At 38.9% G+C, this 10,346-nt stretch overlaps 1 non-coding gene across 1 annotated transcript; it reads right to left on the bottom strand.

Moving 5' to 3' along the window:
* Positions 1-9,683: 9,683 nt before the first annotated feature.
* Positions 9,684-9,790, bottom strand: LOC122446878. The gene has a single exon (XR_006271038.1). It is a non-coding gene; the product is annotated as a U6 spliceosomal RNA (small nuclear RNA).
* Between the last annotated feature and the right edge of the window lie 556 nt (positions 9,791-10,346).

The following is a 10,346-nucleotide window of genomic DNA, read 5'->3' as shown; positions in this document are numbered from 1 at the left end:
TTCCTATGCAGAGCAATTATTGTCATTTTTCTCTGTGGTTTGTGAAGACTTTAGGGGCATTCTATATTCTTTCTTTAATCCCTTTAGCAAAGAAAAACTTCACGTGATTTTTCAGAGCCAGTGTGCTTTTTTACCCCTTCTTGACAGTTGTGCTGGTGTTTCTCTTTTAAGAATAATCAATATTTTTCCCCAGAAGAAAAACTGTACCTCTGATTGCCATGTGTTGTTAGGAAAGAAATCAAATGCCCTACGACTAGAGAGTAACACTCTGAAACAGTTCTAATCAGGGCACTGCCCTGATTCATTCAGAAGGTTAGCACTGGCATTCCCTAAGGCTTATCCAAGTATACATCAAAGACTTCTACTTTCACTTGTTTTCAGATTCAAACTTCTTTTCCACTTAGCACAGTGCTCACTCTATAGCTCCAAACTGTTGTTGTTTAGTCACTTAGTTATGTCCAGTTCTTCTGTGACCCCATGGACTGCAGCTTACCAGCCTTACCAGTCCATGAGATTTCCCCGGCAAGAATACTGGAGTGGGTTGCCATTTCCTTCTCCAGGGGATCTTCCCAACCCAGGGATCAAACCCAAATCTCATGCATTGGCTGACGGATTCTTTACCATTGAGCCACCTGGGAGACCCACAGCTCCAAAGAGGATGGTTTTAAAAATCAATATCTGTGGATAAATTGGGGGAAGGAGAGGGTGTGACGAATTGAGAGAGTAGCAGTGACATATATACACTACCACGTGCAAATAAACAGCTAGTGGGGAACGGCCCTATGGCACAGGAGCTCAGTTTGGTGCTCTGTAGTGACCTAGAGGAGTGGGCTGGGGGTGGGAGGGAGACTCAAGAGGGAGAAATCTATGTATACATATAGCTGATTCTTGTTGCATGGCAGAAGCCAACACAACATTGTAAAGCAATTATACTCCAATTTTTTTAAAAAGTCAATTTCACAGATTCATGGAACTGGAGGGATGGAGATCACTGGTCAATTCAGCAAACGATGAGTCCATTGCACATCCATTTTCACCCACACCTGTTTGTACACAGTCAGTAATTGGAGTCTCTCTCCCCACGAGAGCAATGCCTCCCTTTCCTGGTTGACTCATTGTCATTTAAGATGTTTTTGCTACATCATGGCCATATTTGCCTTCCTCTGTATTTTTTTTCTGGCTCTGGAGACAACAGTACTTTATTCATCTAATCATCCCCCTTCTCAGGAAAATCCTTCATATATTTGTAGAGGATAGCTAATTGTCTTTCTTGATTGTTTATTTCTCAAAGCCACACGCGACCAATTCTTCCAAATTCCCCCTGTAAAAAGGAGTCTTAAACTCAGATATCAATAAGGATGAGAGGTTGAGTATAAACAAGTGAAAGCTTGTTGAATGGGACTGGGATGAACCAGAGAAGGGGACCCGAGACACAAGGCAGGTGCTACCTGGCATTTGCAGGTCATTGCTGTGTCAAGGCTGACGATGAGATTTCAAAAAAAAAAAAACCAAAAACTGAGGAGCCAGATTTCCATTGAAAAATCTTCCAATTTTTAAATGTTGGCATATAATTTTAAAAAAATGTTTAAACACTCTATAAGCCAAACAAAACACATCTGTGGACCAGATTTGGCCTGTGCAACCCTTAAATCTAGAGTAATTTTACCGTCCTGGTTGCCATATTTTGTACACATTTCACTTTATTCCTTTGTAACTTGAGGAACATCAACCGTTGAAAAGAGGGAGAGAGTTGTTTAATTGAAGGGAAAACAGAGAACCAGTAACTTCAACACAGAAGAGCACTGGAGATCAGCTTTCCTGCACAATCAAAATTTAGGTCACACGTAACATAAGGTTAAGTTTTACCTTTTTAGCCATTATAAAGTCTAAAAGCAAAGACATGTGTTAATAGTTGACGAGATGGGTCGACAAGAAAACATATTGCTGTTGTCTAGAAGAGGTCTCCTAAAAATGGGAATAAAACTCTAAAGGAGTATAATATAAAACCATTACTAGACCATATGTTTGTGATATAAAATGAGTTTTCTTGCCAGGATATCACATAACCATGGCAAACTGCCATTAGCTTCACTTTTTCTAGCATAAAAGAGAGAGAGGGAGGGAGGGAAATTCAACAGGCATTCTTGAGATACATGTTTTATTAAACATATATAATTTATAAACCATATTTCTGGGGTTCATTGCCACTCACTGAAGTAAATAGCTATATCATTGGGTTGCCAGGGTATTGTTTGGTCATTCATAGGTCTCCCCTTTCCATGACACTTTGGTTTGCTGACTTTAGAAAGAGTTATATGGAATATATTTTGTCCCCATGCTTCTTGCCCTCTGTTGTAGTATGTTCTGATTTTCAAGCCAGTTTGCCCTTTCCCCCCTAATTTCCTCAAGAATCTGTTAGGAACTTAATTGAAAGGATGGCATGAACACCAAGCCCCAGTTGGACAGCCCCCGGTGTTCAGGTCAGTCCACTAGCACCTTATCTAATTGCCAACCTCTTCCTCAAGGAAAGGATAGTTTTGGATGCTTCTGCAAGTCGGTCACCACCATGAAAGTTTCTTTGTCCAAAGCTGGCAGCTCATAGAATGGGGAAGAAAAAAAAACAGAGAAGCTTTGTGGAATGTTTTAGATGCTACAAATGCATTAATTTCAAAATGGCCTCTTTTCTCTAGTTCAAGCAATCATCTTGTTAAAAAAAAAGTTCCTAGCAAAAAAAGCTCTGAATAGAATGTATTACTAAATGAAAAGTTTGGACATCTTTTCTAGATGCATCTTAAGATATTTCAAATAAAATATTGAAGTTATATTGGAGAGACAGACTTAGAGTTTAGAAAGTTTTGTTGTTTCTGGAATCAGTCTTTGTGATTATCTAAAAAGAAATGTCAAGGGAAACCGTTGCCCCCCTCAGCTAATAGAGATTAAGAGATTAGACATTCACAGACTTAAATTACCTGCTTCTCTAGCCAGACAGTAATTGCAACAATACCATTTATATTTATTACAATATACAGTTCATCTATTGGTTAAAACCAAGAATTACTAACACTGAATCTAGGGACTTCCCTGGCTGTCCAGACGTTAAGACTACCTTCCAGTGCAAGGGGTTTGGGTTCAATCCCTGGTCAGGGAGCTAAGATCCCATATGCCTCACAACCAAACAACCAAAACAGAAAACAGAAGTCATATAATAACAAATTCAAATAAAGACTTTAAAAAATGGTCCACATAAAAAAATCTAGGAAAAAAAAACACAACAACAATGAATCTAATACTTAGGAGAAATACTCATCCTCTTGCTTTATGTTAACACTTCTAAAGAGATTTAAACCAGTCAAGGAAATTAAAATCTAGCCAATTTTAAAAGCTGGACAATTGTCTCCATTTTCATTTTACTACTTCAGTAAACCTAGTCACCCCAGAGAGTCACTCTTTCAAAGGCTGTTTCTCCAGTGCACATTATAGAATCAAGTCTTTGAAAGTTTATATTTTTCGAATATATATATTTCATCAATTGTGAAAAATAATACCACTATTTTCTACAACCTTTGATGACTAAAGAAATCATATTAAATTATATTATATAACTTTTATTTTTCTGAATGCCACCTTCTAATTTGCTTACTCTCAGACTCTGAAAATCCCTCTCAAGCTGCTTATGAAATAGTTACTATCTAGAATGACAGTATTTTGAAAATATTATAAAGTACAGGCCATCTTATTGTACAGTTTACATGGATTAGTAGCAACTTGCCCACATGCTTCTCTGTGTTTTGGAAGCCTATTTTTGTAAAGTGTCTAATATAGAATAAGCCATAACATTTGCTGTTTTATGTGCTATTGCCAAGACGTGACTTGTAAACACTAGCAGAAATTCTGATGCAGATGACAGTGTCATTTGGAGAGACTTCCAAATTGACATCTTTGCAGTTTTGTAGATAAAAAGTTGTATATACATGCTATGTTTAATATGTATGTGTTTAATGCATGTACATATTATTTTAAATTAGTCATTGTTTTAAATCAATTGCACACATATGCTGCATATTTATGCAGTTTATTAAACATTTTTGTTTTGTTAAGGACTCTGTTAGAGGGATGAAAAGATAAGCTACAGATTGTGAGAAAACATTTTATAGATCACATATCTGACCAAAGAATTTGTATCTAAAATATGTAAAGAATTCTTTCTTTCTTTTCTTTCTTTTTTTTTTTTTTTGCTTCATTGGTTATTCATTGCAGCACTCAGGGGCTTTCTATAGTTGCTGTGTGTGGGCTTAGTTGCCCCAAGGGCATGTGCGATCTTAGTTCCCCAAACAAGGATCGAACCCATGTCCCCTGCATTGGAAGGCAGATTGTTAAGGCCACCTGTGAAGAACTCTCAAAACTGAACAGTTAAAAAAAACAAAAACAAAAAAAAAACAGAAAACACCTTATATTCAATTAGAAAATAAGAAAAAGATATGAAGAATCATTTCATCAAAAAAGATATATAGATATCATGGCAATGGCTCAGATGGTAGAGCGTCTGCCTGAAGTGCAGGACACCCGGATTCGATCCCTGGGTTGGGAAGATCCCCTGGAGAAGGAGATGGCAACCACTCCAGTAATCTTGCCTGGAAAATCCCATGCATGGAGGAGCCTGGCGGGTTACAGTCCATGGGATCGCAGAGTCAGATATGACTGAGCGACTTTACTTACTTTACTTAAACACATGAAAAGATGTTTAGCATCACTAGCTATTAAAGAAATGCAGACTAAGTCCATTGTGAGATATCACTGTATATCTGTTTGTTGTTGTTTAGTCTCTAAGTCCTGTCTCTGTGGATATGACTCTAAAGGGGTAGCATGAGTGAAACTTTCCTGGCAATAGTTCTGTATCTTTTTTTTAAACAACTTTCTTCCATTTTTATGTATTTATTTATGGCTATGCTGAGTCTTTGTTGCTACTCACGGGTTTTCTCTTGTTGCAGCAAGTGGGAGCTACTCTAGTTGAGGTGTGCAGGCTTCTTACTGCGATGGCTCCTCTTGTTGCAGAGCGCAGGCTCTGGGGCACCGGCTCAGTAGTGTGGTGCACCCGCTTGGTCGCTTCTCAGCAGGTGGAATTGTCCCAGACCAGAGATCCAATCCCTGTCCCCTGCAATGGCAGGCCTTAATGGCACTCCCCTGCCTTAATCACCAGGGAAGTCCTAATAGTTCTGTATCTTGATTGTCATGATGGTTACATGAATCTAGAGATGTCATAAAATAACATAGAATTTCCAGACATATATATCAATATTAACTTCCTGGTTTTGATGTCTTACTATAGTCATATAAAATGTACCCATTGGAGGAAACAGTAAAGGATACCTGACAGATTTCTCTGTACTTCTGCAATTTTTTATAAATCTGTAATTATTTCAGTACAAAAAATATTTTTGAAATCTTCCCAGAGTGATGTAGAATCCATGGAATATGCATTATTTATTTATAACAAGATGAAAAACAGTGTTGTTGTAATGAATTTATGCCCTAAAACACATATTAAGAGTTTTGGTTTGGGTATTAAGTAGCCTTGAATCTCACCTTTTTCTTTAGCAGCCATAGGTCATGGAAAATAATTTATTGTCTTCATGTCTCAATTTCCTTTCCTATTAAAATATAGTCATAGGAATAAGAATAGTAATACCTATCTTGTGGCATTTTTACAAAGATTAGAATGAGATAATATACATATTGCTCTTAGCACAATATCTGACGTCTAAATATACCTCAATAAATGGGAGTTGATGCTTTTTTCTTTCTTTCAGACCTTCATAGAGCTTTGTACTAATTCTTGATTTTACTGCTGTATTTAAACTGATATATATTTATGACTTGAGTCTGCAGCTCGTTGGAAAACTTCATGAGTTATCCTTTATAGGTCATTAGCACTGAGTAAATTACTTTATAAAGTTATTAAAATTCATACATATCAAATGCCTAATCTGCTTTGCACAATCCAGTGGTCACTTTTCAGTGTCCCCTGGAACTTATTTCTCAGCACCATTTGACACAATCAGCCACTTTCCCATTTTTAATCCTGTTCTGGGCTGAATTGTATTCCTCCAAATTCACACATTGAAGCCTTAACCCAGGGTGATGAAACTTGAAAATGGGGCCATAGTGCAGTAATTAGGTTTAAATGAAGTCGTAAGGGTGGGGCTCTTATGGTGGGGTTAGTGCCTTTCTAAGAAGAGACACCAGAGAGCTCTATTTCTTTCTATACCATGTGAGAATGCCATGAGGAAGAATCCATCTAGAAGCCAGAAAGAGCTCTCACCAGAAACTGTTTGCACTCGCGCGTTGATCTTGGATTTCCTAATTTCAAGAACTGTGAAAAACAAGTTTCTGTTGGTCCAACCACCTAGTCTATGGCATTCTGTTATGGAAGCCAAGCAGAGTATTACAAATCCCTTTGTCTTTTCCTTTGCTTTTTTTCCACCATCCTTTAAATATTAAAGCCCCTCTGTGTTTTCTCCCAAGGGTTTTTTTTTTTCCTGTCCTTTTTTTTTTCCTTCTAACTCCGTTCATCCTCCTTAAATAATCTAATCAGTTACCAAATTTCCAGTTAGTGTCTTTGCACCAGTAGCATCCACATTTATAACCATCGGGTCACACTTTGCTTCTGAGCTCCAAACTCATGCATCTGTATTTCCACAGTCATCAGTATGTCTCATATTTAGCCTGTATCCATCAGGCTTCTGTCAGGAAACAGAAGAAATTTGAATCAAGAAGCTATATGTAAAATTGTGGACAAGGTTTAGAAAAAGCAACATGGGTTGATGCCTTCCTATAGACCTAGTAACAGCAGGAAGCTATTAGCACTCTGAATCTGTTGGGCAAGAGAAGGAAGTGATTACAAGAACCCAGAGAGATAGAAGGAGAGAAGGATGGGGGGCAGGGGGAGAGGAAGAAAGAGAGATAGGAGAAGAGATTGTGTGTGTACTAATTAGCTAGCTAGCTATGTGGAGAGGAATGTCTGATAGATGGTGGGACAAAGTCAACCCAAGAACACCCAGTAGGAACAGACCCAGTGAAATAAATATCCAACCCTTACTCTCCTCTCTTTGATCTATTTCCTCTGCCCTGTTCATTGAACCCAATTGGAAGTGAGAGGGCCAAGTCACCTATTGAATAGGACATAAAGATCAGCCTCCTGGTGCAGAGAGCAGAATGGTGAAGAGAGGAGACTGAAAGTGGAAGAGTCAAAGGAAGCTCTCTGATACAGAAAGGATTAAGCACAAACCATCTCTATCTCCAGTATTTCCTAGCTCAGCAGATACCACCACCATCCACACAAATCCTGAAGTCAAAATCCTGAGAGTTACCCTTCATTCCTCTTCCTTTCTACTCCTACATCCATATCAAATACAAATACAATGCAGATATCTTACAAATTTGATGAGTTCTCTCCAACTGTACTACCACTATCATGATTTGAACTCCCATGATGTCTCTCTCAGACCACTGGAATAGCCTTCTATCTTCATTCACTTCTGTCTGTCTCTATTCCATCAAGGTATCAGTGTGGTTGGGGCTGACAGAATCACAACCTTCCCAAAAGTCCACATTCTAATCCTTGGAACCTGTGAATCTATTATTTTATATAGCAAAGGGAACTTGCTGATATAATTGAATTAAGGGCTTTTGAGATGGGAGGTAACGTTGTATTATCTTGGTGGACCAAAGTAATCATGAGTTTCTAAAACTGGATAACCTTTGCTACTTGGAGGCAGTGGCAAATGTGACTACAGAAGAATGGTAAGAGGTATGTCACATGTCTGGCTTTGCAGACCAAGGATGGGGTTAGTAGGCAAGGAAGACAAGTGGCCTCTGAAGCTCAAGAGGGAAAGGAAATAGATTCTCTCTGATAATCTCCAGAAAGGAAGATAGTTCTGTTATGACCTCGAGTCCACTGTGAACCATGTTGTTGTTGTCCAGTTGCCAAGTCATGTCTGACTCTTTCACAACACCATGGATTGCAGCATTCCACGCTTCCTAGCCCGTCACCATTTCCCAGAGTTTGCCCATGTTCATATCCATTGAATCCATGATGCCGTCCAACCATCTCATCCTTTGTCATCCAATCTTTCCCAGCATCATGGTCTTTTCCAGTGAGTCAGCTCCTCATATCTAGTGGCCAAAGTATTGGAGCTTCAGCATCAGTCCTTCCAAAGAGCATTAAGGGTTGATTTCCTTTAAGATAGACTGGTTTTATCTCCTTGCTTTTCAGGGGACTCTCAAGAGTCTTCTTTAGCACCACAGTTTGAACCAGGGCAGACTTCTAAACCATAGGATTATAAGAAAATAAATGTGTGCTATTTGAAGCCACCCTCTGTGGTAATTTGTTACTGTAGCTATAGCCAGCTCTTAGAGTGGTCTTGTAAAGTCTCAGGTTTAACATATCACTCTACAGCTTTAAGACCCTCAAATGCTGGTCATTGTACTGACAGAGTCTAAAAATCCTTCACCTAAATTCCAGAGCACCCTAAGATCTGCTACTTCATCCTCATTGCAAACACTCCTCAGTCAGCACACTCCAGCTATGCCTCACCATTTCTAGACCATGCTGTATAACAAATTGCCACAAACTTAGCACATTTATTCTCAGTTTCTGTGGGTCAGGATGCCAGATCCCCTCCTTAGGGTCTCATTTGACTGCAATCAAGAGCTGCATTTTCATTTGGGGAGTAGGGAAGAATCTTTTTCCAAATCTGAGAGGCATAGTGCAATTCCTGACAGAGAGTCTGTTCTCTGCCACTTTCAGCTTCTGATGGCTGTCAGCATTCCATGACTTGTGGCCACATCACTCCAGTCTCTGTCTCCATAGCCACAGTGATTCTCCCTCTTTTTCATGTCTTCTCCTCTTTTGTCCACCTCAAATTGCCCTTTGCCTTTTTCTTTTTTTGAAAGTTTTTTTTTTTTTTAATCTAGACCATTTTTTTTTTTTTTAAAGTCTGTATTGGATTCATTACACTGTTGTTTCTATTTTATATTTTTGGTTTTTGACCATGAGGCGTATGGGATTTTAGCTCCCCAATAAAGGATCAAAGCTATACTCTCTGCGTTGGAAGGTGAAGACTTAACCACTGGACTGCCGGGGAAGTCATTGCCTTTTTCTTAAAAAGACTCTTGTTATTGGGTTTAGAGCTCAGCCAAGAATCCAGAATGATCTCCACATCTCCTTCCTATTATATTCTAAAATGTCCTTTTTCTATTTTTCTTTACTGTCCAAAGTGGGTCCTACTGCTTTCCTTTTTTTAAATCATTTTTTTAAAAATTTGAAGATAATTGGTTTACAATGTTGTATTGGTTTCTGCTTCACAGTGAAGTGAATCAGCTATATATACACATCTCTGCTCTCTCTTGAGCCTGCATCCCATCTACCCAGCCCACCCCTCTAGGTTGTCACAGAGCACAGAGCTGAGCTCCTTGTACTGTACAGCAGTTTCCCACGAGCTATCTATTTTACACATGATCGTGTATATATGTCAATGCCACTCTCTCAATTCATCCCACCCTCTCCTTCCCTTGCTGTATCCGAAAGTCCATTCTCTATGCCTGGATCTATAGCCCTTCCCTGCAAATAGATTAACCAGTACCATTTTCTAGATTCCGTTTATTTGTGTTAAAAAAACAACAACAAAAAAATGGAACGCCTCACAAATTTGTGTGTCGTCTTTGCGCAGGGGCCATGCTTATCTCCTCTGTATCATTCAAGCTTTAGTATATGTGCTGCAAAAGCAAGTACCAAAAAATCCTTTTTCTAAACAAGGCAGCATTCACAGGTTCTGGGGATTGAGGTGAAATAGGGGGTCACCGTCCAACCTACTACAGGTCAACTGCTTGAATGCCTTCCTTCTCCTGGGCCCTCCAATTACACACTCAACAGCCCTTTTTACTTTTGCATAATCACAATTTTGATCACTTGTTCAACGTCTAACTTGATCCACTAGAGCACAACCTCACTACAGGTAGGAAACTTGCTACCTTGTTCACAAGTCTGTTCCCAGCACCTAACATATATTAGGTGCACACTAAGATTTTTTTGTCTCCCAAACCAACTGAATAATTTCTTTCTCTTCCACTTTGCTGAAGAGAAATCACCTAAGTCATTGGTAATGAAAGTTCTTCCCACTAATTGTGAACTTGTCATCTCTCAAGCTGTTTCATTAAAAAAAGCATCTATATTCTGAATTTAAATGAAGACATTTCTCTTCTCATGTGCTGCTTTACCTTAGGAACTTCAGACCAATTCTATGTGTGAGAGGTTGACATATGGAGGGTGCAATACAACTCCTTTGCTG

The sequence above is a fragment of the Cervus canadensis genome, chromosome 8 (assembly GCF_019320065.1).
Source record: "Cervus canadensis isolate Bull #8, Minnesota chromosome 8, ASM1932006v1, whole genome shotgun sequence".
Classification (NCBI taxonomy): domain Eukaryota; kingdom Metazoa; phylum Chordata; class Mammalia; order Artiodactyla; family Cervidae; genus Cervus; species Cervus canadensis.
The sequence above is the reverse complement of the archived record's forward strand: the minus strand, read 5'-3'. Positions and strand labels throughout refer to the sequence as shown.